The 9,867-nt window shown below is 37.0% G+C and overlaps 1 protein-coding gene across 4 annotated transcripts in view; it reads left to right on the top strand.

The window, feature by feature from the left end:
- The first annotated feature begins 224 nt into the window (after nucleotides 1–224).
- LOC145240008 (protection of telomeres protein 1-like) overlaps nucleotides 225–9,867 on the top strand; it is a 96,127-nt gene continuing 86,484 nt past the window's right edge. Inside the window, exon 1 of one of the 4 annotated variants that reach the window (XM_080103608.1) lies at nucleotides 225–414. The gene's annotated coding sequence lies outside the window, so the exon portion shown is untranslated. The remainder of the gene's footprint in view (nucleotides 415–9,867) is intronic. The other 3 variants (XM_080103606.1, XM_080103607.1, XM_080103609.1) reach the window with 3 other exon arrangements.

Below are 9,867 nucleotides of genomic sequence, written 5' to 3'. Positions count from 1 at the left end.
TTTTTTTAATGTCTTGATTAAACTATACAAGTACCTTTTTTCCTTTTGGAAATGAACTAATACAATCAAAAGTAAAACCAAAAAAAAAAATTATGATAAACCAGCTTTCAAAACTATGCCCCCCCCCCCCGCCATTTTTGTCTGTACCTATTTAAAAAGTATTGGCCGTGTGCGCTCTCCACCATGTGCGGGAGTAAATGATTATTACGTGTATAGGCTTCCGTAGAAAAACAAAAAAAAAAACTAATAAATGTGGTGATTTTTTCCATGATGATGAAACATTGCACTTGAAGTTGAAAATATTTCGCATATGATGACTGAACTTTTCTCGTATATCAACACACGGTTTTCATAAAGTAATGTCAATCTCTGATTTATTTTATTTACTGCACGTCTAATAATCATAATAAACATGTAAGTGTCTGCACCTATAATAATAATATCTCTTGCCAATAATCCACAATTGCATGCGTGTGGATTTAGAACTAATATTATTTTATTTATTTTTTTTTAACACATAAATGTTACGCAATCGCATATAATTGAAAATAAATAGCAGTTGTTAATTTGAATTACTTGAAATTTATTCGATGGAGCTTAAAATCATTTTCTTTTTTTTTTTTTTTTTTCTTTTTTTTATAACGAAAGTTTACGCTAAGTTTATTTTGTGTCTGTTTCATTAACTCGATCCTTTTTGCTAGAATTGGTTTCCTGGCGAAGTATTTCCCTGAAATAAGACGTTAGATTGTCAATATCCATAGTAAAAAGTAAAACCGCAATTTAGCGGCCTGCAAAAAGTGAAGTACTTCTACGGAATTTTTGCGGTTTTTTTTTTTTTTTTTTTACTAGGTACGTGTAAAATGAATGCCGATGCTCAAAATATATAAACCTTTTGACCCTTCCTTTTACTTAATTCACCAAATTTAATTAAATTTTTAGTACTTACTAAATAATGATCACGGAATAGAATGAACCTATTATTTTTATTTGAATCTAAGTGAAAATGCATTATTTTGTTTTGTAAACTTTACGCCACTACAGAACACCGACCACTCTAATTAGGTTTTTAAAGGTATTCGAGGTCGCTGACAACGAATCTGATAATCAAACCCGTCACAAATTTACCGTTTGCATGGTATGAAACCATGGACTCTGGGCGCTTATGGCAACGGATCATCAAATCTAAGGGAGATAACTAACATAGACATCGCAAAAATAAACATATTTTGCAAGATATAATTTGGGGCGCTGAAATAATCAAAACATTGCAAGAATGTTAAATGAAAAAAAAACAAAAATGATTACACGATTACTGTAGCCGGGTACTGTTATAGAAGGGAAATATTGTGCATTTCTCTCCTTATAATAATAACACTTCATTAAATCTCCACACTGACGTACTCGTACTGTACTTGCAATAACCCTTATCCCTGAGTGGCTTCCGGGCCTTGATAAGTGGTGACCACCATGTAAAAAAAAAATAAATAAATAAATAAATAATTACTTAAATAAACACAAGGCCAAACGACATTGCTTTTAACAAAACAATAATAAATGTTTTTGTTTTTTTTAAAAAGCGAGATTGTATCTCAAACTGGAGAGAAAGAAAGAAAGTGTAAATGTCTGTTTGAAGGTGTCGTCTGCCATAAGACTGCAGGCGTCAACAAGTAGCAGTGGCAGGGGTGAGTGAGAGAGGTCTGTATAGGTCGCTTGCTGGCGTCTCTCTGGCGATCGCAGCTGAGATCCCAAAGGGCTAAAAAATAGTCCTTAAGGGGACAGCTCAAATCAATGCACCCTACCAACTGATTGGTCAGTGTGACCGAATCACTTTGGCACCGGGCATTGATCCACTTATAGTAAATAGTTTGTTAACTGCTACATCACCCCCTGCTTAGGCGAAAAGCCAATGAAGAAAAATAAAAAGGTAGCAGTCTTTAGAAAAATACAGAACACAAGGCAACGTAATGTCTGGAAGTTTATGTTGCCGAAGAAATAATATATAAAGGGGTGATGAGAATAGAAAGTTTCAGATAAAATTACTTCTTTTTTTTAAATAAAATAAACGAATTTACTGGGGTTTAAATATACAAAGTTTTGCATAATTTTTTGGGCCAATATACACGGTGGCCACTACGTGTAGTCGTGACATAGTTGTCATTTTCAATATTCACTTCAGGTGTTTGCTGTGTGAATGTAGGTGGGATATGTGTGTTTTTTGTTTTTGAGTCAAGAAAAGTTCTTTTCACTCTGTCAACAGATACTGTTTCGTTTTTTGCCCCTAATATCCAGGGTGATAAGTTTAGAAGTGCGTGATAATATGCACTAAGGACCAGTATAAGGCGGTGTTAGACGGGCTTTCACACAGTCTTTTCTAAGAAATACGTGTGTCCATGAAGAAATGTCTTTGGGGACCAAAGATTTTATGGTCTGTTCCCTAGGTTTCATGGGTGGGAGCTCACTAATGTAAGCTTGCAGTCTGTTTATAAACAGAGCTGGATCTGACAATCCTAGTTCTATCGGGATCAGCAATAGAGGTACTCCATAGACAAGTTCGGCTGGAGTATCCCAGGTCCTCTTTGATAGCTGCACGACAGCCAAGAAGGACAACAGGTATGTATTCGCTCCATCGCTATTGGTCAGGATAAGCATGTAAGGCAGCTTTCAATTGTCGATGGAAGCGTTCTATCATCCCGTTCGAAGCTGGGTGATAGCTTGTTGTTCAAATACGTTTGATCCCTAAAATCCTGGAACAGGTGGGATTCAAACTGTGCTCCATGGTCTGTAGTAATTGTTGTGGGGACTCCATAGCAGGATATCCAGCCCGATATAAGGACTTGCACTGCAGATTTAGCTGAAATGTCCTTTAGGGGAATAGCTTCAGGCCACCGTGTGAAACAGTCTATGCAGGTCAGGAGATAAGTAAATCCCTGGGTGACTGGGCATGGTCCAACCAGATCGATCTGAACATGGCTGAACGGAGCATCTGGGGTGTTGAATGTTCCCAGGGGTGCACGGATATGGTTGTGCACCTTTGACTTCTGACAGGAAACACAGGAACGTGTCCAGGCAGTGATGTCATGCCTCATATCAGGCCAGAAAAATCTAGCTGTAATCAGCTTCACTGTGGCTTTGCGTCCGGGGTGTGCCAGATTGTCTAGTGTGTCAAAAACAGCTCTACGATGAGTCATGGGAACAAACGGTCTAGGTGAATCTGTTGAAGTGTCACATATGATCTGCGTATCCGAAGTAGGCTTGGGCAGATACGCAAATTTGCAAGTTGCGAATTCAGGTGACGACAGATCCAACGTGTCCAGACTTTGCTGGTCTAAGGCCATTTGTTGTAAATCGATATCTGAAGGTGAGGACAGAGAATTAATAGGGAGACAGGATAAGGCGTCTGCTGCAGTGTCCCCCAGAGATATGTTGGATATCGCTGGTAAATTGCAAAACAAAATCCAAGTGATGAGTTTCGTGAGGTAAATATTTGTCCAGCTTAGCACGCAGTGCAAATGTAAGCGGACGGTGATCAGTGTAGATCACAAATTGCCAGACCTTGAGTGAATGCTGAAAGTGTTTCACTGTGAAGTACATAGCCAGGAGTTCGCGGCCAAACGTGCTGTAACTTTGTTCTGCTGCTATCAGCTGCCTCAAAAAATATGCGAGGGGTTGCAGTTGTTGTTGGCGCTGTTGTTGCAACACTGCACCTACAGCTGTGCTCGATGCATTCGCAACCAGTAAAAACTGGTGTGTTGCTAGTTTCTCCTTCACTTCTTTAAAGGCTTTCAGCTGAATATCATTCAATGAAATCTGCTCATTTTTCTTCTTCCTGTTACGTAACAAGTCAGAAAGAGGAGACAAGAGATCCGCAGTGTGGGATAAAGTGTCTGTAGTAATTTAGCAGGCCGAGGAAGTGCCTTAGTTGGTGAAGTGAAGTGGGTGGTTTAAGGTCTTGTAGAGCCTTAACCTTTTCAGGTAAGGGAGATATACCTTCTGGGCTGATGATGTGACCCAGGAAAACTAACTCTGAAGCACCAAAAACACATTTACCAGGGTTAATTCTAACCTGGTATAGTTGAAACTGTTCGAACAGTAGGCGGAGGTGAGTGACATGTTCCTCAGGTGAGGCACTTGCCACTAAAATGTTGTCTATGTAGTTATAGACGAAGTCTAAATAACGCACTACCTCGTCCATGAAGCGTTTCGCAAACCAAAAAGCATAGTTAAAAATTCAGACGCTCCAAACGGAGTTGTTACAACAGCTTTTCTTTTTGAGGCCGCCAGCACTGGTGAAAGCCATTTTAGCTCCAATGTTGGAAAAAAACTCTGTCGACGTTGTAGCGGCATCGGCAGATAAAGTTATGGACTTTACCAAGGGTCCTACCACCGCAGCTATCCCCCAGACTTCGGCTAAAGTCTCTATGCTCTCAGCCAAAGTTAGGGACACAAGTCAAGAAGCCACTTCCTTGGCTATACTTGACGCTCTCGAGCGGCTTACCAGAGAGGTGAGGAAGCTGAGTGTGGCCAGATCACTATCACCCAGACGCCGGTACAAGAGCCGTTCGCCATCCTCACATCACCGCCATCACTCTAGCAAGCCAGGACTATGCTTTTATCATAGTCGTTTTGGCAAGGACGCACAGCGCTGTACAATGCCCTGTTCGTATTTGAACCAGGGAAAAGATCATCTGGAGATCTGAGCACGGCACATTCTCCACAGACCTCCCACAACCGTGTCTATTTTATCACTGACTCCTAATCCCAAGCGCGTTGCTTGGTTGATACAGGAGGAGCTTGCAGCATTTGGCCACTGAAACTCCTCATCGAGAAGCTGTCAGTTTCACCCATCACACTGCAAGCGGTAAATCACTTGTCTATTCTCACGTACGATCAAATTTCTCGTTCCCTTGACTTGGAATTATATAGAGACTTTACGTGGGTTTTTACGATAACTGATAGGAAGGAAATATTGTGCATTTATCTCCTAATAATTACTTAAATAAACACAAGGCCAAACGACATTGTTTTAACAAAACAATAATAAAGGGTTTACTTAAAAAAAGCAAGATTGTATCTCAAACTGGAGAGAAAGAAAGAAAGTGTAAATGTCTGTTTGAAGGTGTCGTCTGCCATCAGACTGAAGTCGTCAAAAAGTAGCAGTGGGAGGGGTGAGTGATATGTATAGGTATAGGTCGCTTGCTGGGGTCTCTCTGGCAATCGCAGCTGAGATCCCAAAGGGCTAAAAATAGTCCTTAAGGGGACAGCTCAAATCAATGCACCCTGCCAACCGATTGGTCAATGTGGCCGAATCACTTTGGCACCGGGCATTGATCTGCTTATAGTAAATAGTTTGTTAACTGCTACACTGTAGCTGAGTTCTGGATGTTGAAGCAGTTTACGAAAAGGAAACAAGTTAGTGAAGTTAATCACAATGAAATAACAATGTTAAGTAACAAAAGAAACTTATTAATTAACTTATTAATTAACTTATTAATTAACTTATTAATTAACGTACACAAAACAAAAACCATCATTTTAATTTTTTTAAAACGAAAATAAAAAATTTAAAACATAAGAAATTTGTTTTTCTTTATTTTAGGTAATTAGTCAGCGTCAGGATGATTAAAACTTTTTTATTCAAGTTTAATTTATTTTATGTATTTATTTATTTATTTTTATTTTGTAGTTGTAAGAAATTAATTCTCACATCCCAATTTCCTCCCAACAGAAGCAAAAGAATCCACAAATACAAAAGCCATATTTTTTCAAACTCAAAATTTATTCACAAGTAACAGCAATGAAAGTTTATTTGGTTCTGGTATTGTCCTTTTGCAAAACGGTGACCCGATTTGCCTCAACACGCCTGGAGCCTTTCATATGAATTCCCATTGTCAGAATGTTAGTTCGTTGTTACTCGGAAGGATCCATGAATCTTTATGGTAAACTCGGCGGGAATGTTGGCGCCTATAATTAGGCATAATGTGAGTCACTTAGGACTCAAGAAGAATAGAGATAAGATCCAATATTTGGAAAATAGACATGAAGGACAGTTCTTGAATGTCATCCTTAATTTGGAAAGATTCAGCAGGATAAGTTGTCTCTGCTTGTAGAGATGTAGTCCCTTGTTCACCAACTGTTTGGTGTACATGAAGGAATTGTCTTAGCTCCCTCCAGTGGGAGCTGCTGGATTTGAGTCTATCCCCATGCCGAGTTCTGTGTAGACTGAAAAAGGAAACATGATAGAAAAAGCACGCCAAGAGAATCACCTGACACATTCAAATTTAAACCAATGACTGCCGTCCACTTATGCATGGGCAGCTGAACAAAAGGAAAAATGGAATTTCTCACATAGTTTCATTTTGCAAAGTATAATTTGGGGTGCATAATAATTAACGTACACAAAACAATTAAGATGAAGATATGTTTAAATGTTAATTAACATTTAAATTTCTGTTTTTAAATATTAAAGAGGATACGTTAAAAATAATTAGCATTGAAAGTTATATGCTTTTCATTAGTTTTTACGATTTACTAAAATAAAGAAAATCGAATTTCTTATTTTTAACTGAAGGTTTTTGGTCTCATGCCAAGAGACACATCCGAAAATTGTTGGGGACGAGAACTGAAATGTTCCACCTTCATCTCATGGAGTTTCTTTGGCGGAAAAGGGAAAAGGGAGAAGTATTTCCCCCGTATAATTATTGCCATCAGGGAGCAATATGTGATATGATTTTCATTTCCATTAATTAACAAGTTTATTTAATTTTTGTCGTTGATTAATTAACATCGTTTCATTCATGTTTTGTTACGTTACTTAATAAGTTTATTTTGTTACTTAACATTGTTAGATTTTAAGTTCGTTGATTAACTTGTTTTCTTTTTGTTGAAATTTCTGAGACTAACTTCAACTTCACCCGGCGCTTGCAGGTATAGTATTTGTGTAATCTTATTTTGTTTCTCTTCTTTTTCTTCTTTTTTTTTTTTTCATTAAACATTCTTACATTGTTCTACTCATTATTTCAGCGTCTCAAATTATATCTTGCAAAATATGCTTATTTTTGCAATGTCTATGCTAGTTATCTCCCTTAGACTTGATGATCCGTTGCCATAAGCGGCGGACTATTTTGCGCCATTTCACTGCGCCTATAGTAGTGTTTTCTTATCACAACACGGAGGAATCTTTAGCAGACATTTGAAATAACAAGAATGTTTTTTAAAAAAAAAAAGAGTGGTTTATTTTGTGTGTGTCTGTGTGTCTGTGCGTGTGTAACATAGTTTTTTATGCTTTTTAATTGATCTAAAAATTAAGTTTTCACGAGCGGTTTACAAAAACGTATTTTTATGATTTTCTTTTTTTTTTTTTGGAGGGGTATTCAATTATAGAACTTGTGTAGTTTAACAGATGCTTCTGCAGTTTAATTAACCATTTTTCCGTAAGTAAAGCGCCGACATTTACCAAGAAAAATACCGTTTAACATTTCACAAAAATTCTGTTTACATAACCCTAACCTTAACCCTAACCTCCCACCCCCCGCCCCTTATTATTTTTATTTTTTTTTAACTTTTCTCCGATGATTACCATAGATTATAAGCTTAGTTATTATATTAGCAGAAAAAAAAATGAAAAAAGAAATTAATGCCTTGATACTTCACGGGGAAGGTGGACCTTGCATAAACCTTTTTATTTAATGGCTGCTCACTGAAATGCACAAAAGGTTTTCGTTAACTTTCTTCATATATATCTCATAGCCTTTTTTTTTAATCACACGCATATTTATATTATTTTTTGAACTTTTTTTATTTCTTTGGTTAAATTTGATTCATACTTTCATTTCATGCTTGATTTTTTAAAATTTTATTTTCATTCTATTCTAATTTATTTTATTACTAGCGGGGTACCCGGCATTGCCCGGGTGTTTGGAGGTGTGTGTTGGTGGGGGAGGGGGTAGATCAAAACAACCCTGTCAAAAAAAAATTGTTGGCCGGGTGTTTGGAGGTGTAAAAGAAAAAAAAAAGTTTTAGTAGAAAGGTAGGCTTGAACCTGAACCTTTGACGCGGAGGTGAAAAGGAAATGGAAAAAAAACCCTAATCATCTCGACCACAGGAACAGATGAATTGATAAGTGTGTTAAGTTGACGTTTATAAAGTAAAATTAGCAGGTGCGAGAAAGTCGCCTGATGTTTGACCTAGTTTTGCACTGGAAACCAGTCTCTGTTTTCCCCGCTATGCGGCGATCAAAAAATATCTCGAAAATAGCTTGTAAAAGTCGGGTAAATTAAAGATCGGTGCGACCCAAGTTCCTTAGCCATAGATATTATTATTTAGACAGCATATAAAAGGTTTTAAGAAGGAGCGAGTGTACCGAGAATGACGGCTAAAAAAGCCTTTTGTAGACATACACAAAATGCGAACACACATACATACATACATTTTCGCTTTTATATATATAGACTATCGAGGGGTACCCGGCGTTGCCCAGGTGTTTTTCGGGGTATGTGAAAAAAAACAGGTGCTCGTGAAAAAAAAACGAAGCCTTCATGACGCGCAGTTGGAAAATAGTAAAGTGTTAAAAGAAAAACAGGTGCACGTTTTTGATTGACGTGACGGCGATAGGTATTCAGCAGTTACGATTTTGTGCAGGACAGTTTTGAATGAGGTGAATAAATAGGCTTGTTTGTTTTTAAAAACCCGCTCCCTGTTTATTAGGAGGAGCGAAATGAAAGCTACAGTCTGATATGACGAAGTCGACATTGAACAAACGTTACTTAGCTCTCTTGAGACAACTGGCTTTCGGCCTGTGATTAGAGTCGAGTTTCGCTTTTTGTTTATACCGAAAACCGAATGTAACGCGTGCCGATGCGGGAAATGTCGAATAATTAACATTTGAAAGTCAATAAAATTAAATAGACAGGCGAGCTCCGTGGATAACTCTGAGATATTACAATTTATAGATGATATAAAAAGTTTTAACAAGTTGTGAACCGAGCAAGCGCTTCTTTGAAAGAAGCCTTTTGTGGACATCGAGGAAAAGCGTACATACATACACACATACATTTTCGCTTTTATATATATATATTATATTTTTTATTTTTTGTTACATTTATTTTTTTGTGCATATTCAAATAATGCTTGTGAACTTTGTTTTTTGCTTCAAATAGTACCTTCAAAAAAGTTTTCATGATTAAATAAACCAATGAAAACCTTTTGTGCATAAGCTTTCAGGGAGCAGCCAGTACAAAAAACCCATTTACGCAGGGTCCACATTCCCCATAAAGTACCAATGACTTTTAAGAAGGGGGTTCACTTTCTCATTATAGCGTTCTATTCCATTGCTACCTGACTTACTGTCCATTTCTTTACCAACATGTCACATGATTAAAATGTTATAACGAGAAAGTGAACCTCCTTAAAAGTCATTAAATTTTTTTTTTTTTCAAATTTTATTCTGCTAATATGATTATTAAGCCTGAAATCTATGATAATTGTTGGAAAAAAAACTTTAAAAAAAAAGGTATGCGGAAAATTTGCTGCTATGTCCAACAACGATTATCTGCGGGTCATAGTTGCCAAGGTACTTTTTAAAAATGCAACAATAAAACATGAAAGAAGCAAGAAACAAAATAATTTATTGGAAAAAAAAAGTTTAAAAAAATAAGAAAATATAAAATGTTCATGCATGTCTTTAGCACGGTCAAACAGACCTAAAGTAACTATTTAAAAAAATAGAGAGAGAGAGAGAGAGAAAGAGAGAGGAATAGAAGAAGGAAAGAGAGAGATAGAAAGAAAACACTGAAATACTTTTTACAATGGTCGACCATTTTATCTTTTTACATGTGTACGAAAATAAGCCAACAGAAGTAGCTTCCCCTT

This window comes from Euprymna scolopes, chromosome 19 (genome assembly GCF_053919585.1).
Source record: "Euprymna scolopes isolate OS-2025 chromosome 19, ASM5391958v1, whole genome shotgun sequence".
NCBI lineage: Eukaryota > Metazoa > Mollusca > Cephalopoda > Sepiida > Sepiolidae > Euprymna > Euprymna scolopes.
The sequence above is the reverse complement of the archived record's forward strand: the minus strand, read 5'-3'. Positions and strand labels throughout refer to the sequence as shown.